The sequence below is a fragment of the Pleurodeles waltl genome, chromosome 1_1, assembly GCF_031143425.1.
Source record: "Pleurodeles waltl isolate 20211129_DDA chromosome 1_1, aPleWal1.hap1.20221129, whole genome shotgun sequence".
NCBI classification, from domain to species: domain Eukaryota; kingdom Metazoa; phylum Chordata; class Amphibia; order Caudata; family Salamandridae; genus Pleurodeles; species Pleurodeles waltl.
This window is the reverse complement of record NC_090436.1, coordinates 267,497,012-267,524,996: the sequence shown is the minus strand read 5'-3', so window position 1 is coordinate 267,524,996 and position 27,985 is coordinate 267,497,012.

Here is a 27,985-nt window from a genome sequence, read left to right as displayed (position 1 = left end):
CAAGGGGGTATTGCAGGTTCAGGCACAAATGCTCAAAGTACTTGGAGAGGCACACACTTGTGCACTATTATGGCAATGTAGGGAGTCAGCAAGGGGCACAGGCAGGGGTATAGCCAGGCTACTGATAGAAGAATCAGGAAGCCTCTGGTGCACTTCAACCAGCATCAGGGACTAACAGGGGAGGAAAGGGGGCACAGGGACTTGGGGGTAAAAGCTTGTATGCCGGTTAAGCTAGATAGACTGAAATTGTGGCTGCAGTCCTACCCCAATAAAGAGGGCACAGCGATCTTGCAGGAAGGGTTTCAGTGGATTTTCTGTTTGGGGTATGGAGCTCCTAGGCATCAGTAATGGGCAGACAATCTCAAATCAGTAAAGGAACATCCACAGATGGTGTGGGGGAAATTGTAGAAAGAAGTGCAAGAGGCTAAGATGTTTGGTCCTTTTGATGAATGACTAATAAGAAAACCTGCTTGTGTCCCTGATTGGGTGGTTCGCAAGAAGGAACCAGGTTAGTTCTGGGTCATTCAACATCTCTCTTGGCCAGAGGGGCAATCTGTGAAGAACTTTATAGATGACAGATGACAGGATGGCCTCAATGTTGTATTATCAGTGGACGTAGCAATAGCACAGGTGGAGCAGGCAGGGTTAGCAACGGAAATGGTGAAGTGCATAAAGTCACATTTTGGTTTTTGGTAGGACTCCCTGACTATTTTCAGCTGCTGGGTATACAATATAATGGGCAATAATACATGGATGGCTCTCCCAATGGGTTGCTCCATTTCATGGGCTCTGTTTGAGTGGTTTAGTTTATTTCTGCAATGGATGTTTACTTGGTGCACAGGTTACAAGTTGGTGACCCATTACCTGGTTGAGTTTTTGATTTGTCACCAAGCCTAGCCTGCAGACTGCCAGTTAGGGGCGGCTCCTCTGCCATGGCGAAGGAGCATCAACCCACTGGCTAAGAGCCAGCAGTTGAAAAATAAAATAATATTTTAATGTTGTTTTATTTTACACCTGCTGGCTCAGCCAGCGTGTGCAGAGAGGGGCAAGGCTGGCCCATGGGAGGGGGGAAGAAATGTGGAGTGCACTTAAGTGCGCATGCCATTTTGGCCCGCCAAACTGACATGCGCACTTAGGACCAGATTTATGCTGGCCTTGCGACGTTCCAATGCCACTTTAGCATCATTTCTTTTACACTAATGTGGAATTGGAAGGGGAAACACGCTGCACCATATGTACAAAGTGGCTCAATGCCTGCATTGTGCCACTTTGTAACCCCTTGTGCCACATTATGCCTGTGCCAGGCATAATGTATGTGAGGGGGGCGTTCCGGCACTCTGTGAGATTCCTTTGCACCATTTTTATCAGCATTTTTTAATGCCTGCTAAGTGTAGGCATTAAAGAGAGGCTCCTATTGATTACAATGGTCCTCTGGGTGCTTTGCAGGATTAGTATCATAATTTTTTACACTAATCCTGCAAAGCGCCAGACTAGCGTAAACAATTATGATGCTAGTCACCCTAACTACCACCATGGTGCACCGTATTTTCAATACAGCGCTACCATGGTGGTGATGGGGGGCACTAGGGGGTGCAAGAAAAGTGGTGATGCACTATGTGCAGCGCCACTTTTCATAAATCTGCTCCTTAGGTTTCTCCAAAATGGCTGTGTTGCACAGCCAGGTTGGAGAAACAGCACAAAGTCCAGGGCACTGCCTCAGCAGCAGATCAAGCTATTCAGACCAATCCTGGTGCTGCTCTCATGCTAGGTATAGCATGACGGCAGCGCCAGGATTTCATGGGGAGCCTGTGTTGGTGTCCCAGGGACTGCTGGGACACCATCAGAAGAGAAGAGGAGCGAGGCGGGCGGTAGTGGCAGCGGGGCATATATGTTTTTTTTAAATGTATTCATTAATTATTTCCCCATTGTCTCCACATCCCATGCACCTCCTTGAGATTTGTAGCGGCTGCCACTGCTGTGTGTGCCTTCTGGTAAGTTTTCAAGAGCTCATGGAGGACACTGGGGTTCCTTTGGTGCCAGAAAAAACAGTGGGCCACAGACAAAGCTTTTCTGTTTGGGAATAGAAATGGACTCTGTGGTCATGAAGGCATGTTTGCCGCTGGACAAAAAGCTGAAGATGCAAGTGTTGTTAGACATAATGCTGAACAGAGCTAAGTTTAAGGTCTGGGAGGTACAGGTACTTCTGGGATACCTCAATTTTGCTTGCATAGTGGTTTTGATGGGTAGTATTTTTTGTAGAGGGTTAAGGTTGGCTTTGTCAGGTCTGTCATTACCACACCATCATGTGTGGCTGTGAGCAGGGATGAGGGAGGATCTGCGCGTGTGATGCTTCTTTCTGGATTCACTTAACGGTATTCCTGTGCATGCTTCAAGAGTTTGAGTGGGATGTCCAGATATTTTCAGATGCGGCAGGGAATATAGGATTTAACTTGTACTGGTAAGGGCACATGTGCTCGGAGGAATGGCCCAAAGGATGAAAACATGGTTGCCACAGCATTGCTTTCCTCGGGTTGTTCCTACTGGTGGTAGCAGTCACCCTGTGTGGGGGGATTTGTTGGCTCACAAAAAAAGAAATTGTTCCACATTGATAACATAGCAGTGGTGCAGGTGGTTAACTGACAGTCAGCCAAAAAACGTGCAGGTGCTAAAGCTGCTGCATGTTTTTGTGCTAGCATGCTTGAAGCACAATATTTAGTTCAGGGCAAAACACATATCTGGTGTGGACAATAATATTGTGGATGCTTTGTCTTGATCTAAGGAGAGAAGTTCCATGGGCAGGCCACAGAGGCAGACAGGGACATGACACACATGCTGATGGAACTACGCACAGTAGGAGACTGAAGCTGTTCCAGCTGGTGGTAGGGTATCTGGCTGCATCTACACAGAAAGCATATGCAGAGGCTTGGGAGGAATTCCTCGACACAGTGGACTGAAGGAGAAAGGGTGAATGGGAAAGAGTGGAAGATGTGGTACAGTTTATCCTGTGGCTGACAAAGAAAGGTCTTTCTAGGGTCACAATTGCTGGGAAGTTGGCAGGCATTGCTTTTATGGGTAAGTTGTTTTGGGACTATGCTCCATTGGCAGGGGTATTGGGGAGGAGGATGCTTGAAGGTTGGGCCAAGGAGCCGGGTCATTCAGAAATGAAGAGGAAACCGCTTACATGGCAGGTCTTTACTAAGGTGATAGGCATTTTGCCAGGTATTTGCATTTTAGAACAGGCATATTGTTGTCTACTTTGACATGGATCCTTTTGGAGAATTCAGAGTGTTTGAATTATTAGGGGCCAGGAGTAGTAGGGAACTACTATAGGAGGAAGTAGGGTTCCAGAAGACATAGTAGAAATCAGGCTGTGCCGTTCAAAAATGGATCAGAGGTTGATGGAAACGACGGTGCTTCTACCAGTGTACCCTGTGAAGGGTTTTTGGCCGGCTGCCTGGGGTAGGATACTATTGGAGTAGCATCTTGGGTGAGGTTTTCAGGCATGGTAAAGGAGAGCCTGTGACTGCATTCTAGCTGTAGGCAATACTGAGAAAAGCAATTGGTAAGTTGGGGTTGGTAGCTACAGACTATGGTACACAATCATTTTGCATTGGGGCAGCTACGGAGGTGGGCAAGAGGGCCTGGTCCAGAGAAAGAATCTTGGGTCAGGGTAGATGGTCTCCCTATTGTTTCAAGCGGTGTGTCAGATCTGGCATAGAAGAGTACTGAGTGGACATTTACTGTATTTTACCATCACTGCTGCTTTCTGTTTCAGTTTATGTTCCTGGCCTGGAGGCTGCTGGCTTGACAGTATGGATCCTGGGGCATTAGTTTGTGAAATGGGCTGATTTGGGAGGCAGCAACAGTCATCATGGACGAAATGTTGGTTTTGACCCAAGTGCTCTGTCTGTTGTTTTGCATTGTAACAGGGGCATGTGTCAAAGAGAACTGCTACCCTGAACAGGCTGATTCAAGGGAAGAATGCCCCTGATGTGGTTTTAGTGCATTTAGGCGAAAATGATATGGTCATGCATATCAGTCGTTACTGAGGGCAATGAAGAAGGATCTGAAGAAAGTCAAAGCGTAGTGATTAGGGTATTTTGTGGTGTGGACGGAATTTATATCCAGGAGGAATTGGAGGGGTGCTAGCAAGCCAGCAGCAAACAACAAGGCGTGGAGGAAAATTAATAGAGATGCAAAGGTTTTGCAGAGACAAAGGGCTAGGCTGGATAGAGCATTCTGACTTGAGATACAATACAGCAGATTTATTTCATAGTGATAGGGTACATCTTTCACCATACAAGATAGCATTAGATTTGTTGGAAGTGAAGGAATTTTTGGCATGCACATACAGAGATGAGCTGGTAAGGCAGGGAGGGACAGAAACAATCAAGTTAGTGCCTTTTTTTCTGGTGGCGGTTGTCCCATATGTTTGCAGGAGGTTATTGTGGCCATAGGTGGCTCAGGCTGAAAAGGGAGGGTGTGAAAATGGTCACACTGCAACGAGACAGAAAGTCAAAGGTTACATAATAGGAAGTTAAGTTTAGTAGATGTTATCAGATTTACTGCTAATTGGTAGGGGAAGTTAAAAGGTTACAATTTCAGGGGTGCAGTATAATATGATGTCATGCTGGGTTACGTTATGTAGGGGGCAGGATCTTAGGGGTGGGGGTAGGAATGGTAGGTGACAAACTTGTATAGTGAGGTTTTATAAGACGGTATGGCCAGGTAAGTTTGTGATGTGCATCTGTTTTGATAAAGCAGCCTTTTTCACACATTTTAAAGTGCCAATGGTGGGTGCTGAACCCCTTTCACCCAATAGGTTGTTGCAACATTGAGATGTAAATCACACCACAGTGCCCATAGTAAATACCAACACTCAACCAGCTTCAAGCCACTTTTCAGAGTGCGATCAAGCAGATAGGTTTTCCACCTCGCTTCACTATATAGCACATGGGTACACACAAACATCTATCCAGGGGCCAAAATGTTTGCTCCGTGGTGTAATCGAGGGCTGCACTGGTGCTGGTAGGGTGGTGGTCAGGGAGTTGTGAAGGTGGGTATTGGGGAATCTAAGAATGTACATATAGGGGCTGAATTGAATTGTACAGCGTGGAACCAGAAAAACTAGGATCAAACCTGGCTTCCCTATTTGATCAAATTGTGTGATCCTCGGCAATTGTTTTATTTCACTTTTCCTCCTTTTTCTTCATTATCTCATATAGGAGGACCTCGAAATACATGACTTCATGATGTGCACTGTACAAACACTTCTCCTATGTTTGATTTAATAAACTATAATGTTGCATTATGTACAAGAGCAACCCCAGCCACCCAAAGGTATAATAACTGTCTTGCCTCTTAGTTCACTATTGGCATTGTTGTCAAGGTGAGTAGGGAAGCATAAATGTTTCTAAATTCCTGTTTGAAAACTAACACTTAAAAATAATACTTCTCAATGCACTGATCTAATCTGATTTACTAAAATGAAACAGCTCTGCTTGTTAACAGAATATATTTTTGGAATTTTGAAGAGACGTTATCATATTTTCACGTTTGCTGTATGATGTCTTTATAAATCAAGGTGTTCCTAAAGCAAAGCGGTGCAAGGCGTCCTAGTTATTTCCTTTCTTTAACTGTAATTAACATTTAAATAAATGTTTCCTAGTTTCTAAAACATATTTAATTGTTAGTGCTGAGTCAGGTAAACAGCAGCTCGGTGCTGCTGTTGACCTGGGGGCCACACATAAAGGTCAGGAGGGCCACTGATATAGCAAGTAAGTGGCCTCCCCCTTTTTCACACAGCATTTTTGGGCATCCCTCTCTCAACTACTTGTGTACTCACGTTTGTTGGCATTCTAAAGGGGCCCGTCAACTTTTAATAATGGGTGATAGGTTCTTGTTCAGTTGCGATGATACATATGAGAGCACCAGCATGTGCAGTTTGCAAGTATCATGACATTTGCATGTTGGGTCGCAAATTTGCACAATTCCAGCACTTACTAGGCCATTTTATGAGCGTTTGTATACACGTTTATCCAGAACTATTTTATGTTTGTTTTTCTATACTTTCTTCCACCAGGTCAGACAGATTTCTGATCTCCAATGGGAAAAACTTTATTTACATTTTTGTGCTTTTCACGCTTTGCCTATGATCACTATAATAGTGAGGAAACTACATAGGAATACTTGACTACTACACACACATGAACATATTTTCATAGGTAGATTAGGGCACTGAATTAGGTCCTGATGAATCGCCATTGACTCGCAGGAGCAGACAAGGCATGAAACATGTTGACCCCGTTTTAAGAACCTAAGGTCCATTTTCCCTTGTAAGGTTCTTATTCTTTGTTTGGGTTTTTTTCTGAATAATAAAGAATGGCATCTATTAACCTATAATCAATTTTAGCTTCACATTCCCATCTACTTTTTCCCTATCTGAATCAAGCACAGGACAATACTTAACTGTTTCACTTTAAATGCCTTGAGTAAAAGATAGCTGGCAAAGAGCTCCCGCGCAGGGGCCCACTGGGCATTGCAGCACCCAACCAGTGCTGAGCATGTCTTAATGATGAAGGATGCCACTTTGGCGGGTGAGGGACTGTGTATCTTAAAAAAGAGGCTTTTAGTGTCAGAACTGTAATACAAACCACAGTGTTGTGTTGACTCATCTAGAGAACAGTGCATTCATTTTGAAGAATGCAAATATACAACAAGCATTGGCAAAGCCAATGGATCTTGCCTATGAGATCTATTGGCTTTGGCACTGTTTTGTAGCCATGCTGTACAGTAGCGTGGATGCTTTGCAGTGTGGCTAAAATGAATTTAAAGAAAGCATTATGACACAGTCAGGGCTAATATGTTTTTTTTAAAAGGGCATTAGCACTGGATGCATCATAATCCTTTGTTTTATTATTATAATTTTTAGCCAGGCTGCACAGCAGCCACACCACAATATAGCATGGCTACAAGTCATTGCCAATGTTGGCAATGCCCAGGCTGTACAGCATGAACAAAAGCAACGTCAGAGCAAATAGTCTAAAAAGTGAGACCTATTGACTTTGCCAATGCTTGTTAGGTCTTGGCACAACAGTCCGAATGAATCTCCCCATGCATGAAAAAAAAGGCATTTTGGAAAAAAATCCTACCACATAAAAAAAGCAGTTGTGCCCATGTCCATTTATTAATAAAAATACATATGTAAGTGGATAACATTTGTTGTCACCATAGAAGTAGATTACATCTGTTGTCACAATAAACATCCATTTCAAAGGAGAAAATACCTTCTTTGAAGTTCTTTTGGTATAGTAAAACATGTTTGCAAATGGCAGGAGGTTCAACGAGGATGAAAGGAAAGAAGAAATATAAAGTAGTACCTCAATCACAGTATGATCAGCAGAAGAACAACAATCAAGCTGAAGAAATCAGTATTTGGATAATGTGCTAGCCGAAAGAAGGGGAAGTAAAGTCAGCATGTACTGGTCAAATAGAAGGCAGCAAATAAGAGTGGCAATGAAGCCATTGAATGTTAAGCAATGGGTGGGCTGCCAGCCCCTTGTTATATTCAATAGCTGTCGCAAACAAGAAACCAGGCAGCGCATGCATTATTGCAGGCGTGTCCTAAAAACACACTATTTCCTGATGGAGCAAGAATTGCTTTTATTTTGCTTATCCATTAACCTTTTAACCTGTTTGCATGTTGTAAAATCTCCGCACATTTGGTCAACATCTCAAGTCTGAGTGTCTGAAAAAAAACTTCATGCTTTGTGAAAAATGTCCTAACATTGTTCTCATTGAAGGTTATTTTAAAACGTGCAATTCACAAAACTATCCTAGAGGAAAACAACACAAATCAAACCTACTTGTGAGATAATGTGGTTGTACCCAGACAAAGGCATTGACTGCAGGTCCCACAATAGAGTATTTAGAGATGCTCAACACAGGTTTGATATTTTTCCTTCTAGCAACTTAAAGCCCAGAGTCACAGGCCTATGTAGGGAAATGAAGAATGAGGTCTATGCTGGGTGAAAGGTAGAGTACACCATAACATTTGGGTTTGGAACCATGTGTAAAAGGAAAAGGGAAAATTTGATTCAAGAGTATATAACACTATTAAAACAAACAAAGTTAACTGTCACCTCTTACCCAACTGTATGTCAAATGCAGGTGTGGCCTGGCACAGTTCACCTGCTAAAGGCCTGCTATGCCAAGAATCATATTTAATTACTTGTGCAGAAAAAAAATCTTTTATGAAACTTCAATGACACAGGACCCACTGGCTTTCAGGTGCAGGTTTATGGGGATTAGTTCAATTCATTTCAGTAAGCTTTATTCGTTTAGCGTAAAATCCATACAAGCACCACAGTATATACAGCAATACAATAAATAAATGTACACATAAAAAATGTATAAGGTGCCAATCAAAAAAAAAAAAGACCTCTAGGATTAGTGAAACATGTTTAAATTGAGAAGCATTCAAGAGGTGGCAATATAGGCTTTCCTGGGAGCTTAAAAGTATCTGCAGAACATAATAAAATGCATTGTGTCCTGCTAAGACACCTGGTTACAGCTGCAAGGTACTGATAATTAAACCTCCTGCCAACCATGTGAGGGTGCTAACAACTGAGATAAAAGCTTTGGCCTAAACCTGGTAAGCAGGTATTGGTCATAATTAGATGTTACAATAGTGAAGCAAGGCTCTATGAACCGCGTAGTTTTAAACAGGGCATATTCCCATCCCAGCAGCTTCTGAAGAGCCATAGGCTCCAGCGGCGCTCCTCGTTTAGGGCGGAGGAGCCCCCCCCCCACCGGCAGCAGCAAAATCTTTTCAAGAAAACGACAATAAACTGTGTTTATTAACGTTTTCTTAAAAAGGGGTGGAGGATTGGGGGTGCCAAGCACTTAAGGGGAGTGCACAGAGCACTCCCCTCAGTGCGCATGTATTTTTGGCCGGCCGTGTTGGGCCTGCCAAACACGCATGCGCAGTTGGCTCTCTGCAGCCTGGCACTGTGTTGCCGGGCTAGAGCGAGCCTTCACAGTCTCCCAGTCTGCCTTGTAGCTCCCAGCTGGGCACTACCAGCCAATCCGAATGCTGCTTTGAGCAGCGTCAGAATAGGCCGCAGGGCAGGCTGGGGGCCTGTGCCTGAAACCAGGAGTGACGACGAAGGAAAGAGGAGCGGAGTGGCGGCAACAGAGGAGGTACATTTTTTTAAAATGTATTTTTTAAATTAAATGTCCACCCCACGTGCTGCACCCGCCCCGCCCTTTTAGAGGTCAGCGAGCCACGACTTACAGGCTCTCTGTCTAGCAGCCTCTGTTTCCAAAAATTATTTCTGACCCAAATGCAATCAGTCTTAACTATCTCCCAGGGTTAGTGAATAGATCAACCGTTCCTAAACTGTACATCAATATCTTAATGTATTGAAACCAAGGAATGCGAAATACATGGTCAAGGGTGAGGCAGTCTAGCAGAACCCTTTTATTCAGCTGTGATCCTCCTGTAGTCACAATATCTACCCAGCATAAGAGGAGGAGAAGAGCTATTGTATCCATGAGATAATTAACCCCTTAATTATTAATGTACTATAAAGGAGGTAATGCATTGGGGAACACAGATAAGTCACCTTAAAAAATTATTTTCAACCACCTCTAAAGAATCATGCCTAAGCTATCCCCAAATATCACTCCGGTTTCAATCTTTAGATGTACATTTTGCCAGGTAGAATTGTGCTAGTACCCTAATTGTCCTCCTACCCAATCTTGAGGAAAACCCCCATACTGTTGCATTGGTCTTTACTGGATCATTCTTTTTCCAATTTAACATGGGGTTCGAACACAAATCAGCATCAAACATAACACCCAGCTACGAGAATGATTTAACCCTAGATAAAGTCTCAGGCCCTATGTTGAAGGGTTTCGTTTCTCTGGAACTAAGTCCTCCCACCAACACATGGGATTTGCTGATGGTAATATTTAGGTCTAGTTCCTACCATGTAGCCCACAAAAGCAGTCAGAAGGATTTGAAGCCACCTAGCAGTTTTTGGCATCAACACTTCACAAAGTAAGACTGGCAAGGGACGGGCTCCTATTTGAGGACAATCAGCCCGGGTGTTCACCAAAACCTGTTCAAGCTTATTGATATACACTGAATAGTGGCCAAGATACACCCCTGTCTGATCCCCCTTCTAGTTTTAAAACATCACATTTACAGTTAAAATCATTAGTGTCTCTAACTGTTTCCATGGTGTGGGCAAGAAGGTCCCTCAGAAAATAGACTAAATCCCAGTCAGCCCCCATGCCTAAGATAATCCTCTACAGTTTATCACCATTTACCAGGTCGAAAGCCAAGGTAAGATCCACGAAAGCAAGAAGGATAGAGCCTTTACATGTCACTGTGAATTTGCTAAGGAGCATGTATAAGACACTGATCAATGGTCAATCTGCCAGGCCTAAATCCATACCGGAGATGATGTGTTCAGCATCCCAGTATGATAGTTTGTCCAGGAGAACGCATCCCACAACCTTAACAACAGAGCCGATCAGGGAGATTCATCTGTAGCATTGGAGATTATCTCTGTCTCCCTAAAAAAACAGGGGCGATGATGATGGTAGCCTTGGAAGAGGAGGGGTCCACTCTGACCACAGGGTTTAAAGTGTGCAGCAAATCCAGTGCCCAGGTGTCAATGTCTCTCATATAAAGGTCATGTGGAACCCCATCAGGCCCCGGTGCCTTGTTTTTAGTCAATTCCAGTATGCCCTTTCTCACTTCATCTATTGTAAACACAAGATTCAAGGTCCCTACCAGAGGCTGCATGCAAGCATGATTAGACATATGAAACACGCCATGTACCACTTCAAAGTGAGAGGCCAAACTCTCAGCAGCAAAGTGGTGGGACAATGAAGGGGCATTACTTGGAGCAAAACAGTAATAGCTGACAATACACCAGAATTTAGCACTGTTGTTTAACCTCTACAGTGCGGGTGTCGGCCACTGTCCGATGTCCACACTACCTCCCTGGTGCGGGTCACGACCCGTGGCCAACACCAGGGAGAAGGTAAAAAAAATCCTCTGATGCGTCCAATCAGAGGATTTTTTTTAAATTAAATAACCCTGGGAAACACTGAAGATCTTCCGTGTCTCCCTGCGCCCCCACCAGCAAATTTGTGATGTTAGCATGCTGCGAGGCGCACTGAGACACTGTTTGTTTTCTCCACCGGAGCAGTTAAGGGCCTTGCAGCTGCTTCCTGCTCCGGTGGGGAAAACAGGCCCAAAAGGCCTTCCCGACATTCCACTTTCAAACGAGGCCTTCCTGAACCGATTTCCCTCGGGCCAGGAAACCCCACTAGACACCAGGGATTTCACTTGGGGGGGCATATGTTTTTCTTAAAGGTAGGTTTCCCAACATTCCACTTTCAAACGAGGCCTTCCTGAACCGATTTCCCTCGGGCCAGGAAACCCCACTAGACACCAGGGATTTCACTTGGGGGGGGCATATGTTTTTCTTAAAGGTAGGTTTACCCCTGGGGGGTATTGAACCCATGAGATAATTAACCCCTTAATTCTTAATGTACTGTAAAGGAGGTAATGCATTGGGGAACACTAATAATCTATTGCGCCACCCCCACCCCGGGTGTAAAAAATTTAAAACATTAAAAAAAAACGAAACAAAATGAAATTGACAGGGGGTCGCCCATGAGCGACCATACAGCTGGCAAAAAATATATAGATCTTTGGGCCATATGTATGAAAACTGGAGCTTGCGAATCGCAAATAGCGATTTTTAAGAAATCGCTATTTCCGAGTCGCAATTGGCCATGTAACAATATTGCAATTCGGAAATAGCGATTTCTTAAAAATCGCTGTTTGTGATTTGCGAGGCCCATTTACAGAATCACAATTTGCATTTTTGCGATTCTGTAAAAAATCGCAAATTGCAAGAAAGTTCGAGAAAGCACACCTGGAGGAGCCTGATGACATCACCAGCAGGAAATGAGTCATCCCAGGCAGTTTCAGGTGCCACACCCAAACCAGCATCCTGAGAGAGAGCAGCCCAGCCACACAGAGCAGCGCTCAGAAGGAGCAAGAACACCTGAGCAAGGATGGATACCCCAGGCCAAGCACAGGAGAAGGGTGAAAGGAAACGCAAGCTGAAATTCAGTGAGCAGGAGCTTGAGGTACTAACTGAGGAGGTGGTGAGGAGCCATGACCGCCTGTTTGGAAAAAACTCACTCCAGGTGCCTGAGAGTGAGAAGAGGAGACTATGGTTAGACATACAGTCCAAAATCTGTGCAATTGAACTGGCACAGTGCTCCATTGAAGAGATAAAAAAAGTGGTATGACCTGCGGTCCCGTGCAAAGGAGAGGGTGCCAAGGAGACTTGCAGAGGCCAGGGGCACAGGAGGCGGTCCACCCACAGAGGCACCATCAACACCATTGGAGGACCTAGTGGAGTCCCCACTCCTCCCTGAAGCTGTGACTGGGGTCACAGAGATCGACACCTCCGGCACACCAAGTACCAGCCAAGGAAAGTGCAATATTGTTTTGTAACCCTATATGTGTATGCACAAAAGCCCCTTAGGAATTAGGAAGTAATGTGAAACAGTGTGAGAAGTAGTCCAGTCCACATCTTAGAAGCAACAAAACAATGCATTATGGGAGTGGCAGTCCACAACCCAGAACTGAACGTAGCGCAACAATGTATTTAAGTAGAGTGACACCCAGAGGAACACACCACACACAACACCGTGTAGAGAAGTACCTGTACCTTTATTGCCATTGTCTGACCGAAAATGTAACATACATAACTGACATGCTGTATATTGTTGTTGCAGGTGGGCCAGTCCCAGCAGCCGCAGCATCTGCACGGGTAGGCGAGACAGACACCCATCTGGCCTCAGATTCTAACACCAATGGGTCCCTCCACATAGCGACTGTACGACGCAGGCCCAGGGCACTGCCACTGCCAGAGCTCAGGAACGACTCCAATGAGCAGCAGGAATGGCCAAGTACCCCATCAGCAACAGACAGGCGCAGCCAGATTCAGGAGGGCAGGTGTCATCCAACCACAGCACCACACAGGATTGCGACAGATTCCTGGGCACAGCAGCATGAGTCAGGTGAGGGACCCTCCTTATTTGGTGGCCTGGAAGCTGCTATGTTGCAGCAGCAGCGTCTTCAAAATAAGCAGATCCTTGCATTAGATAAAAACCTGCGCAAACATAACCGCAACATGATGGGCCTGCATCGCCAACTTGACTCCCTCAATAGTAACATTGTACAGCTGCGTGAGGCACAGGACACCAGGGACCTCACAAGTGCTGTCCGTGAACTCCGCCAGGAGCTGCACCATGAGAGGGTGAGGCAGCGCAGACAGGAACGCAGATTCCGTACCATGTTTGGCAGCTTCTGTCGTTCCTCTAACAGGATTCTACAGCACTGATTGCCCGTCGTGCAGTGGCTGCGCAAGTGGAGGCAGCACACAGCACCAGGGACGTTGTCAATGGACTTGTGCAGATCACAAATGTGATCGAACACATTATGGGACCAAGATCAGCCACTCCGAGTGAGCTAGCACTGGGGGACACTGAGGACAGTTCAAGCCTCAGCAGTGTTGCCGTACCAGCAGCGGACTCCAGACGGCGCAGTGCCAGGCACAGCACTGCCACTGAGGGTGACAACAGAGGTGCCAGTGACGTAACTGGGCACCCGAGTGGTGTGCGTGGGTGCAAAAAATGACTCTAGCTGCCATTGGACTGCTGTTGACACTATGAAGTAATAGTGCATAACTCTGTTCCTTCATTATTTTGCGTTTCTCACATTACCTTTTTTTTGTTATTACTCACACGTACATTACCTGACTTAAGGTAATACATTTATTTCACTAAAGGGACAGTTGTCAGAGGATTTGTGTCATTAATACTCACGTCTGAAATGGTTGTGTGTGATGTTGGCACGCCTTTGCCTTCCCTCTGCTGCACTGGTCCTGTCTGATGGCTGTAGAGGTGGTATGGGATCGTCATCCTCATCTGATTCAGATTCACATATTTCTACAGGTATGCCCCTGGTGGTAGCTATATTGTGCAGGATTGCACAAGTAGCCACTATTCTACATGTTGTCTCTGGACTGTACTGTAGTGCCCCTCCACTTTTGTGGAGGCACCGGAAGAGACTCTTCAGCAGTCCAAATGTGCGGTCCACCACGTTGCGGGTTGCCCTGTGTGCTGCATTGTATCTCCGTTCAGCTGGTGTTGTAGGATTGAGGTAGGGTGTCATCATGTAGGTGCGCACTGCGTAAGCACTGTCTCCTGGAAGGGACAGAGGGTGTGATGAGTAACTGAGCCATCTGACATCGGTACGCCATCAATGCGCCAGTGTACAGAGGGATATTATCTAGTAGATATTCTTCTCCAAACTCCCCAGCTAGCAGTCTTGTGTGAATCCCGCTGTGGCGAAAGATGTATGAATCATGTGTGCTCCCTGGGTACCTGGCCACGAGATCAGTAATGGTGTAGGAGGCATTGCATATCACCTGTATATTCATGGAATGTTGGCATTTCCTGTTGCGGTACACATACTCTGTGGCTGATGGTGGACAGATTGCCAGATGTGTGCCATCTATGGCACCTAGGATGTGGGGGAACTGTGCTATCTGGTAAAACTCTATTTTAGTCTGCTGTAATTCCTGTGGGGTGTGGGGGAATCTGATGTACTGTTGTAGTTTGTTCAGCATGGCGTTGATGAATGCATTGAAAAATCTGAGGAGGGTACTCTGTGTGACCCCTCCAGCTGCTGCTATGACCCCTTGAAAGCTCCACGAGGCGAGTAGGTGGAGGGAGCATAATACCTGCACATGGGTGGGTATGCTGTGAGTCCTATGTGTTCTGCCCTGCAGTATGGGTTATAGCTCAGCTATCAGATCAAGTATCATGGCTGAGTTCAACCTATACCTCTCATATATTTCCTCCTCTGTCAGATCAAACAGTGTAATGCGCACTCTGAAAATGCGCTCCTGTCTCCTCCTCCCTCTCCTCAAACCTGCCAAGATCCTCATCCTCCTCGCCATGACGTAGAGTGTAGCCATTGTTGAAAAGAGTTTGAGGCATTCTGGGCCTCTTTACATAGGTTGCACCTGGTTACCACCTGGTTTCAGTTCAGGGTATTTTGCAAAATGCCATTCTGCAAAAAAATCACAATTTGTGATTTTTTTATGCATCTCTTTGCGACTTGGATTTTGCGAATCGCAATTTGCCCCTCGCAATTTCCTACTGGAAATACCGAATCGCAAAATGCGACTCGCAAAACCAGGTCACGATGCAAAAAATCGCAAATTTTGCGATTTCTTATTTTTGGTCTGCGAATGCCTTTCACGCATCGCAGACCACATTTTTGCACTCGCAAACGGCCGATTTTTGCGATTCGCACCGTTTGCGAGTGTAAAAATATTTCATACATCTGGCCCTTTATATATAGAACTATATATAGATATATCTATGTAGATACATCTATCTATATATAGATATATCTATCTATATAGATAGATCTATCTATATATAGAAAAGTATATATATAGATATGTCTATAGATAGATCTATATATATATATATATATATATATATATATATATATATATAGGAAAACAAGTGATTCCACGTCTAGGAATCTAGGATTTCTTTTCGACGACCACTTATCCTTCCAACCTCAGGTCAATTTGACCACAAAAACCTGCATGTGGACTCTGAGGAAATTTAAGAAAATGTTCCTCTTTCTATCTAAAGAATGGAGAATTACTGCCACTCTGGCTCTGGTTATGTCCAGACTGGACTATGGTAACGCCCTCTTGCTTAACTTGGACAAAAAATCTCTTTAAAAACTACAGCTGATACAGAACACAGCTGCCAGATTAATATTGAATCTGCCTAAATCTGCCTCCGCTAAGGATAGCCTTAGAAATCTTCATTGGCTTCCCATAGCCCAACAGATATCCTTTAAGGCTCTATGTATCTCTCATAAAGCCACGCACAGGATTGGGCCCAAGTATCTGACTACAAAACTTCAATGGCACCGATCTACACGGCTGCTGCGATCTGCTAGTACCTTTCTTATCCAGGTTCCCCGCACGAAGAAGGTAAAGTGGGGGGATAAAGCCTTCACTATAGCGGCCCCTAGGACTTGGAATTCTCTCCCGCTGGATCTTAGAAAAGAGCATAATTATCTTATCTTTAGGAAACGGGTTTAGACCTGGCTGTTTCCTCGATAGTCTTCTCCTTCTCTTTCACAGACATTGCTGCCTCTCCTTAGTCAGCGCTTCGATGCCCCCGGGCCGGAATGTGCTCTATAAATACCTCCATACATCTCTCTCTCTATATATATATATATATATATATATATATATATATATATATATGCATATATATATATATATATATATATATATATATATATATATATATATATATGTTCTCTTGCAGTTGCAGCTTGCGTCTTCAAAGCAATGCACATACTTCAACTGACGCATTTCAACTGTAGCTTTTAGGCAGCAATAAAAAAGTCAAATAATTCTTGTGATTATGTTTCTGCTAGAAAAGGATCTGACTTTTGTCTAGTGGCAGTTTTGATGCCATAAAGTGGTGCAGAAGGTTTATATGCCTTCTGCAAGGATCAAAACTGTATTATCTGTGAATAGCTGAGTGGATTAGTAAAGCCAGCCATTACCTGAGCTATAATACAAATTAAATGTATGTGCGAGGGGGGCTATGGAGAGATGAAATGCACTTTTGCTGGGCGGTAGTGAGGGAACCGGAGGGGGAGGTAATGGGAGTGGGAGAACCAATAATGATTGTTGGACTGGGTGCTAGAGGCGCTAAAGACTGTGACGATTGGTATGTGACAAGGTGATGTAATGGTGTGTCTTTTTTGTTTTTTTGAGTGTCTTGAGAGAACATGCTGATTGAGGTAAAAAGTGAAGGTAAGGTGACCTCCAATGTTGCACGTATCACACACACACCCACCAGCAATTTTTTGACTGTCTACATAGGCTAGTGTTTTAGAGCGACAGTTTAGCCATTAGCAGAAATGACATCTCGTTGGATGACTGCTGCTCAAGCCCTAACTCGGGTTATAGAGGACAGCTCTGACATAGGATCAGAGACAGCCAAATTTTTTTTTCCCTCATTGTAGTGAATGGCCTCAATAGGCTAAAATGGGGAGACTTTATTTTAATTTTAAAAGTCCCCTTAAGTACCAGATACCAGAAGTTTGGTATCAAATTAATTGTTATAATAAATCCTACAACTTCCAGTTGTGGGATTTAATATAACTTGTTCAGGTAAAGAGTTTTAAACTTTACCTGAAAAGTTGCCAACTTCAGCCCTGCAGTACTTTTGCTGCTGTGCACTGATTGGCCAGTCTCTGGCAGCCTGGCCAGGCTGCCTTTATGAGGTGTGAAGTGGCCTGGCTCCACACAAAGAGATGTGCCTGGGGGAGGAGATCTCCCCCCAGCAGATGGTGAAGCAGGAAGGGGGAGGGCTGCCAAACTGGTCTTCAAAGGCAGAGAAGGACATTTGGAGCAACCCAGCAACACCCCCACATCCTGCAAATCCAGACAATTAGGTGCCCCCTTGATTAGATGAGGAGAGGAGTGTGTTTAGGATTTTTAGCCACATCAGTGGGTGGGCTCAGCAAGATGTGACCTCCAAAAATCACTTTCAGCCATGATGGATTTTTGAGGAATGTTGCTTTCTGGGATTGATTTTTGCCACACTTCCCAGGAAGTGGTCATCACAGAGGGAAGGACCCTGCCCCTGATTGTAGAACCATGACCCCCCTTTTTTTCAGCCAGGAGCAAGGATAAAACTGGCAGACCTGCACCCCTACCAGATCCCTATCAGATTCCAACAAGGAAGAACTACAGGAGTGGAAGGACTGCCCTGCTGGACCCCTGACCTGCACCTGGACACTGCACTCTGGAGGACTGCACAAGCTGCACACTTGGGCTTCACCACTAAAAGGACTTTACCTGTCTTGTAGTGCTTCAAGAAGGGATTCCCTGTTTGCTACAGGTACAAAGGAGCTGCCCAGAGTCCCCTGCGTCAAGACTTGCAAGCAGAGCCCAGCTGACCAGTGTCCAGTGGCCATTTGAGGATTCTGACCAGGTGCAGTCTGGGAATTGTAGTCCCAACTCCCAAAGAGCAACTCAGAGCTTCTGGACCCTTGGATCAAGTTGTGGACACTTCAAGGACACAAAAAGGACCTCTGGAAGAAGATCCAGAAGTTTGGAGACGTTTGGAGCAACTCCATAAGTTGAAGAGGTGCATTGTGGGAGTTGTCGTCCCAGACCCCAAGAGGCACACCAGAGCCTCTGAACCCTTGGCTGGTGCTTTGGACCACTTTCCTGAATCAAACACTTCTGAAAGTAAGTGTGACAGTGTTACCTCGTGGGTGGCCTGAACTCTGGACTTTGTTCCTTTCCAGTGTGACCTTTTTAACCCTTTGAGCGCTAGTTGCTTATATGCGCTAGAAAGCATTGATTCTTTAAAAAATTCATATCTCCGGTTCCCCTTATCCGATTTATTCGTTTTGTTGTCATTTTAAAGATAAAAATATAATCTATTTTTATAAATTGATTTAGGATTTTTAAACTGTTTCCTGTGTTTTATTGAATTACTGTCTTGTGACATTTGACTGCTTTACGCTTTGTCTCCTAAGTTAAGCCTTGTCGCTCGTTGCCAAGCTACCAAGGGTTGAGCTAGGTTTAATTTACTGAGACCTAACTGGACCTAAGTGGAGGTTAGTGGCCTATTGCTAAGTGTAGGTACTTACCTGCCCTTACCAATAACCCATTTTCCAACACCGCCCCCTTATTAAAAGTGCAATCGGATATATTGCACATGCAAGAAGGCACAGGGAACATCTGTAACACCAGTGTCACTGCCACAGGTGGAACCATGGGGACTTAGCCACTTCATATTGATATTTGTCCCACATAAATTCCTTTGGCAGCATATTCTGTTTTTGGAACTATGCTTATAAAGAAAAGGCAAATTCTATGAAAAAGGAATATAAAACTAGCACTACAAAGTTAACTGCCACCTTTTACTCCACTGTGGTTTACTGTTGGGTGTGACCTGATACAGTTCTTTTGCTAAAGGCCTGCTTTTCCAAGATTCACAGTTAATCTCTGGTGCAGAAGGCAAAAATATTTTATGATACTTCAATGGCACAGAACACGTAGGCTTTTGGGGACAGTTCACAGCTCAGATTAAAAAATGTAAGACAATTGGAAAAGATTAAGGGCGTGATTTACAGTTTTCTAGGCAGGTTATTTCACAATCTAATGAATATCCCGCCCACCTTATTAAAACATTAAGGACCCTATTTATATTTTTTGACGCGAAACTGAGCAAACACAGTTTTTCATCAAAAAGTATAGCGCTGGCTTGAGCATTCCAGAGCACAAGCCGGACATCAAATTTAAGGAATCCGGCAAGCCGGCGCAAAGAGTGGGCTAGCGTTTGGGAAAATGACATTAGCCGTGCAGGGGTGGCGGTACGAGGGAAGGGGGTTTTGCCTAAAAAAATGACACTAGGCTGGTTAGAGGCAAACAACTGCTGTTATCCAGCCTAGTGTCATTTCCTGGTGGAAAACCATCCATACCACATGACTCATGTCTTATAAAAGACAGGAGTGATGCCCACCACCCCAAAGGCCAGCACAGGGGACAAGGGTCACCCGGGGATGGCCATTGCACCCAGTGACATGTAGGGGGACCCATTTCAGGGTCCCCAATGGCACTTTAAAAATATTTTTTAAATACTTACCTTACACTACTTACCTGGGATGGGGTTCCCCCGTCCTCTAGTGTCCCTGTGGTGTGGGTGGGGATGTTCTTGGGGCTTGGGGTGGACACCTGTGGGCTATTTCCATTTTGTTTGACCATAGAAATGGGTCCAAAGATCCCCTAACGTCTGCTCTGACCCAGGCGTTAAATAAAGGCGCTAAGCAGGCTTAGCGCCATTATTTAGGCCCATGCACCATTTTTGCATGGGAGGATAACTAAGGCTCTAGGGCTTTGAGTCACTTTTTGGACGGGAACACCTACCTTGCATCTCACTGACGCAAGGAGGTTTCACGCATCCAAAAAATGACGTTAACTCCAATATTTTGATATTAGAGGGGTCTAGCGTCAAAATAAAAATATAAATATGGAGTTAAGTTTGCACTGAATTTGTCTCAATAAAAATGACGCAAATTCAGCGCAAACAGAGTATAAATATGCCTCTAAAAGTTCCACTGCAAATTATATAACCGTAATAAGGCAAACGATACATCGGTCATGTCCGGGCTGTTGCCACAGAGGGCATCATGTGGGCTGGGCCACTTCATATTGATATTTGGCCCCCATCAATTTCCATGGCTGCAGGTAGAACTGGAAGGTCAAGTGGCAGTGTTTTCAAATTAAATGCTTGGTTTGTGTAAAACATAATTCTCCTGGATCTAAATCATGCACGCTAAATTGAAAACATGGCTCTGCACTATGAAGCAAACATTTGCAACATTTTCAAAGCAGCAAAATTCTTATTTGCCAGTAGCATGAGTGAGGCGAGGATTTGAGCATAGTAAGTCATAATAATGTTGCGAAGTGTAATCCACACATCAGCTTTACTGGCTGTCAATAATTTACTACCTTTCGCTCTTTGACTTGAATATTTCTTTAAACTTAAATAATTCACAGAGGATAATTTGGAGTATCATCAGTTGACCACTTTTCCACCCAATCCACCAGTGGCCCACCCATCCATTGCATATTTCCAAATTGAACATTTTCTGATATCAATATAAGTTAGCTTTAAGGTGGTGCAATCACTTTACAAGCAACAGCATCAATCAATCAATCAAGTGTTTTAAAGTGCACCACTCACCCATAGGGTCTCAAGGCACTGCAGGGTGTGTTCTCAGAGATCAGTTGAAGAGCCAGGTCTTGAGGTTGTAGGAGGCTGGCCTGGTTAGTAGTGGGTACCTAGGGTACTTACACCGTATACCAGGTCCAGTTATACCTTATTAGTGAAGTAGTAGTGTTGTAGTAGCTTAGGCTGATAGAGGTAGCTATAGCAGAGCAGCTTAGGCTAAACTAGGAGACATGCAAAGCTCCTGCAATACCACTTATAGTTACACAGTACTTATACACAAGTAAAGACAGTACTCAGTGATACCAAAAATAAAGGTATTTATCTGAGTGACACGGTACCAAAAATTTCTTAGAGACAATACTCCTTCTGGAGGTAAGTATTATACAAAAATTATACACTAGACACCAAAATTAGACAAGTAAATAGTCATAGAACAATGCAAACAGTAGGAAATCCTATAGAGTGCAATGGGAGAAAATAGGTCTAGGGGCAACACAAACCATATACTAAGAAAGTGGAATGTGAATCACGAATTCCCCCTAGACAAGTGTAGTGTTTGCAGAATCACTGGGAGAGTACGAATACAGTAAAGGTAAGTAAATTACCCCACCCAGAGCCCAGAAAAGCAGGAGTAAAGTACTGCAAGTTTCCTTAGGACAAACTACACCTTTTTGGGATTTTGCAGCAGCCAACCAACTCTGCAAAGAACAACTGCTGGATTACTGGACCTGAGGACCTGCAAAGGAAGGGGACCAAGTCCAGAAGTCGAAAGAAGTTCCAGGAAGGACAGGAGCCCCTGCCAACCCAGAAGAGGGTGCAAAAGAAGAGTCCCCGGTTAGTCGAAGGCTGCAGAAATGCACCCTAGGAAGATGTCAGCGTGTTTCTGCATGATGCAAAAGATGACCCACGGCAAATAGATCGTTGCAGATTTCATGTTAGAAGTTGCCAACAAGCCTTGGCTACAACAAAAGTGCATTTTGCAACAAAATGGTGCTGGATGGACCCAGGAGGGATCTGGGGGCCTCAACTCTGTGTGAGGAGGAAGAGGGGGCTCTCAGCACTTTAGAGAGCCCTCAGGATACCAGCCAGCACCCCAGGAGTCACAGGATCCGGGTTCAAAGGAGGTGCAAAACGAGTTGTGCGTCGCAGGGTGGAGTGCTGGGGACCTGGGCCAGGCTGTGCACGAAGGAATTTTGCAAAGAGTGCATAGAGGCCTCAGAAGGCGAAGAAGACACAATACACAGGGGTACCATCGTTCTCAGGGAAGGCAAGGTTTTACCACCTCCAAATTGCTTCAGCAGGAACTCAGGACAGTCTATGTCGATGATGTCTACCCTTTGTGTCCTCAGGAGCATGCTCGTCATTCTGAGAGGAGTCCCAGGGTACCGGTCGTCGTCTTGGAAGCTGCCTGCTTGGAGCAGGGGAGTGACTCCGTTACTCCACAGGATATTTCTTCGGTCCTTCTGAGTTCCCACAGTGTGCACAGCGTGGAAACTGTTGAAGTTGCTGACTTGGAGCTGAGGTTGCTGAAGAAAAGTGTCTCTTGTAGACACTTTGTTGCATTTACAGCATTTCTTGGAGCAGGCTGATCCGAGGTCAGAAGAGTCTGAATTTGTTGCAGAGGATTCCTGAAGGAAACTTGCAAGCAGAATCTGAAGAGAACCCACAGGAGAGACCCTAAATAGCCCTGAGAGAGGGATTGACTACCTTATCAGGTATGGACCTATCAGGAGGGGTCTCTGACGTCAACTGCTGGCACTGGCCACTCATAGCCCTCCAGAGTGCACCCACACCTTGCAAAGCAAGATGGCTGAAGTCTGGGACACACTGGAGGAGCTCTGGGCACCACCCCTGGGGTGGTGATGGACAGGGAAGTGGTCATTCCCTATTCCTTTGTCCAGTTTCCCGCCAGAGCAGGGGAGAAGGCGTCCCTGAACTGGTGTAGACTGGTTTATGCAAGGAGGGCACCATTTGTGCCCTTCAAAGCATTTCCAGAGGCTGGGAGAGGCTACCTCTCCCCAGCCTGTAACACCTATTTCCAAAGAGAGAGGGTGTAACACCCTGCTCTCAGAGGAAATGCTTTGTTCTGCCTTCCTGGGACTGGGCTGCCCAGACCCCAGGAGGGCAGAACCCTGTCTGTGAGGTGGCAGCAGCTGTGGCTGCAGTGCAAGTCTCAGAGAGCTGGTTTGGCAGTACTGGGGGTCCACGGTGGAGCCCCCAGGATGCATGGAATTGGCTCCCCAATACCAGATTTGGAATGGGGGACAATTCCATGATCTTAGAGATGTTACATGGCCATATTCGGAGTTACCATTGTGAAGCCACATATAGGTATTGACCTATATGTAGTGCACAGGTGTAATGGTGTCCCAGCACTCACAATGTCTGGGGAAATGGCCCTGAACTATGTGGGGGCACATTTGCTAGAGCAAGGGTGCCCTCACACTTAGTAACTTTGCACCTAACAAGCGAAGGTTAGCAATATAGGTGACTTATAAGTTACTTAAGTGCAGTGAAAATGGCTGTGAAATAACGTGTGTGTTATTTCACGCAGGCTGCAATGGCAGGCACGTGCAAGGGTTTGTCTGAGCTCCCTATGGGTGTCAAAAGAAATGATGCAGCCCATATGGATCTCCTGGAACCCCAATACCCTGGGTACCTAGGTACCATATACTAGGGACTTATAAGGGGGGGTCCAGTATGCCAATTGAAATTGGTAAATGTAGTCACTGGCCTACAGTGACAAATTTAAAAGCAGAGAGAGCATAAGCACTGAGATTCTGAATAGCAGAGCCTCAGTGACACAGTTAGACACTACACAGGCATACACATTAGGCCACAAACTATGAGCACTGGGGTCCTGGCTAGCAGGATCCCAGTGAGACAGGCAAAACACACTGACATATAGGTTTTTATCTATAAGCAGTGGGGTCCTGGCCAGCAGGATCCCAGTGATACAGTAAAAACACACTGACACACACTCACAAACAGGCCAAAACTGGGGTAACCATGCTATGCTAGAAAGAGGCTACTTTCCTACAGAGGTCCTTCCTGAACTGAGCGATGGTGAATGTCTGAAATGGAGAGGTAAGGTGTTCCAACCTTTTGCTGCCAGGTATGTGAAAGATCTTCCTCCAGCTGAGGACTTCTTTATGCAGGGTACATTGCAGAGTGACTGCTGGGATGAGCGGAGAGGTCCGGAAGGGGAGTACAAGGTGATGTGTTGTTTGAGGTAGCTGGGTCCACTGTCATGGAGGGCCCTGTAGGCGTGCACGAGAAGTTTGAAGTTGATTCTCTTTTCGATGGTGAGCCAGTGGAGAATTTCAAGTGTCCTGTGATGTGCTTTCAACAGGGAATGTTTAGAATGAGTCTGGCGTGGCGTTCTTAATTTGTTGCAGCTTGCTCAGGTTCTTCATGGTGGTTCCAGCATAGAGGGAATTGCTGTAGTCAAGTCTGCTTATGATTAGTGTGTGTGTTTTGTGGTTTTCTGGCAGTTGGTTGGTATCCATCTGAAGATCTATCATAGGAGTCGGAGGGTGAGGAAACAGGTGGAGGCGACCGAGTTGACCTGTCTGGTCATGGGGAAAATTGAGTTGAGGATGACGCTGAGGTTTTATGTGTGGTCTGTGGGGATGGGGGACCTGCCTAGTGTTGAGGGTCACCAGGAGTCATCCCAGGCTGAGGAGGAAGGTCCCATGATGAGGATCTCAGTTTTGTCGGAGTCCAGCTTAAGGCAGCTATCCCTCATCCAGGTGGCGACTGCTTCCATTCTATCCCTGAAGTTATTCTTGGTTGTTGAGGGGTTCTCGGTCAGGGAGATGCATAGGAGATGATGTTCATTTTGTAGTTCCTGGCAACAAGAGCAAGTGGGGTCATGTAGATGTTGAACAGTATGGGGCTCAACAATGATACTTGGGGTACTCCACAGCTGATGTCTGTCCGTTCTGACAAGTGTGGCGAGAGTCTGACTTTCTGTGTTCTGCCTGTCAGGAAAGAGTGTATCCATCCAAGGGCCTTGTCGTGTATGCCTGCTGCATGGAGTTATTGCATATGTTGCAGTGGGATACTGGATCGAAGGTGGCTGAAAGATCAAGTAGGATGAGAGCTTCTCTATGTCCTCGGTCGAGGAGAGAGCGGATGTCATCTGTGGTGGCAGCTAGGGTGTCAGCGCAGTTGGTAATCCATTTGTGGAGGCTTCGTGCTGAGTTGTTGGCATCTGTTGTGTCAGTGGTGGTGAGTTGCTGAGGGTGTTGACGAGTTGCTCCCTTGAGGTCTGGTTCCATTTTCTGTAGCAGGGGCGCATTGACCATATTAAAATGTGATACTCAGATGAGGGTGCTGACACTGGGACAAAAGCAGTGATACAGAGATACTGAAACACAGGCATCAACAATGACACAGCAACGCAGTCACTGATGTGAGGATACTGAGGCAAAAGAATGAGGATACTCGAACAGGAGCACATGGGACACAGGGACATTAACAATGAAACACTGACTTACAGATGCTGAGAAACTCAAAGAAACACATATTCAAAACTCCAAGACAGGGACATTGTCAGGGAGACTTTTGCTCAATGACACGCTGATCCTAGGTGACCGACAAGGGAAGATTTACACTGGAACAAAAATATGTGGATATTGACGCTCACAAAAGGCACTGTCATATAGCCGGTCATGATAAATTCAGAGCTGGCAACATGGACCCTCCTATTGTGTAAGACGTAAAGCAGCCTTTTTATTTCAGTTCCATTATCCCACAAATGTATGTCATCCCTCCAAGAAGTGTTGGAGTTGTCGAAAAACAGAATAGGAGCCTGAATAGAGGTATTAGTATTACCCATGGAAAGTATATCAGCCAACTGAGAAATATAGGCCTTGTTCCATGTAAGAATTGTCAGTTCTGATGCAAATTGTAGCAATGTATGACAGCCCTACTCAGTTTTCATTCTCTCCATTGCAAAATATAAAAGCCCTCTTGAGTAGTGGTGTCACAATCTAATAAATAAGTGGCAGCCCTCCTGAGAAGTTGTGGCATTGGGAAGGGCACTGAAAGTTAAGCTGCAGTAATAAAAACAGATGTATGCTACACTATCAAATGTTTACTGGCGCTGTTGAAACTGTTTTTAACACATTTCACCTTTGCAGTCTATGAGCTGCCTGATACCAAGAAGTCTTTGCTCTGACTCCAGTAATCCCCAGCTTCTCTCCTGCCACTCAGAAGTGCATCTTTTGCCACACATTTATTATTTACCATTTTTAATAGGACTTCACTGTTACTAACGAGGCTTAGAAAAATCAGAATTGTAGTATGTTTCACTACATAAAGCACAAGCTGTTATTATTATTATTATTAGTGGTAGTAGTATTAGTATTATTATCATCATCACTGTAATAATAACAATAATAATAAAAAAAAACAACAATAATAATAATAATAACTATACTGTAAAGTTGTATTGAAATTCTGCGAATGTTTTTACCAGTGCTCCTCCCAAAACAGAGGCTTGTGCCACTTGTTTTACTCAAAAAGGTATTGAGGAAATCTCCCACCCCCCTTAGAAACGTGTGTTCAAATTAATTTCATCTTTCTCAAAAGCCATTTTGTTAAGTTGCTGTTAAACATATCATTTCTATAAATTACCCTAAGAGAATAAAACACACTTTTGACCAATGTACCAGCAAGATATGCAGCATTTCTCAGCATAGGCCAGTATGAATTTCAAACAAGCATTGGCAAAGCTGAAAGGTCTGTGGTTGGCCACCAGACTTTTGACTTTGGATAGTCTTGCTTTGTCCTGGTTTTTGCAAAATGGTATTGTTGGGAAAGCTGCCAGACCAAAATCATTTCCTAAAACACTGAGTAAAGGAAAAATATTTTTGATCCAAAAAGGCACATATCACGTTAGTAGTCCCTGGCACTAAAGGGAACTACTTTGAGTGTGGATGTGCTCCTTGTGGAAGAGAAGCATTTTATAACTCACACTGAAGTCAGACAATGGCCGAAGCGAGCTGCGGGTAGAATTAAAATGTGAGTGACACAACAGCAGACTTATGGATGACATCTAGCTGAAAGCCCCAATAAGTAACTATGTAATACACATAATTTTAGTAAAATCAAAAGGTCAAACTAACAGCCGACCTAAAAAGCCAAGCTATCTGGTGCTGGCTGCCAAACTCTTGAATTTGGTAATGCTTTTCTGTAAAGTTTTTGTAAATCGTTATTACAACTAGAAAAGGAAGGTTGAAAAGATAAACAGAGAGTATTGCAAAACAGAAAGGCTCACAAGGACGGACAGAGGGTTGTATGGTTAGCTTGCAAAGATACATTTTTACATAGATAACCTTGCAAACATTGATAGATATATAGAGAGAGATAGATGATTCACAAAGAAAAATTGATAGATAGATAGAGAAAAGATGGAAAGAGATGCAACCCGGAGTGCTATGTCGAGTATGGGGACATTGGTGGTTTTTTACCTGTTTTCAATCCAGCGGTACGCAGCAAGATTCTCACAGAGATTTGCTGTGATGCCTGGCACTTCTATTTTTGCGCTATGCCTGAGGGCCATTTGACCGTTTACCCAGAAGGAGGGGTTGCTCCTAAGCCCATGAGAGGGGCAAAGGCTCGTGGGACAGCGCCATTGGAGGATGGCGGGATACAATACCCCACCTCTGCTTCAGGTAGCAAGAAGGAGGATGGGCATCCCTCCAGGCACCCGTCTAGCACCGGAGAGGCACAGAAATCCTCCATATCTAAATTCCTCATGAGGCCCACCCATAGAATAGACTCCATTGAAGGCCCACATGCTGAGCCTGTAGCTGTCAGCAATGCTGCGTGGGACAGCGAGGTGAGTGTGGAGGGCGCAATGAGAGCTATAAAGTTGGAGGGCCTGAAGGGAGCCTATGGGAAGGAAGAGGGGGATCAGACAGCACCAAGCATTGATCAGGCACTTATTGAGCCACAGCAAAATGGGTTCAAGGGGGAAAGCAGCAGCACAGAGGTGTCAGTGAACAAGGACATTGGCCAACCCCTCCAAATGTCAGCAAGATTAAAGTGTCTAATCACAACAAGCAAT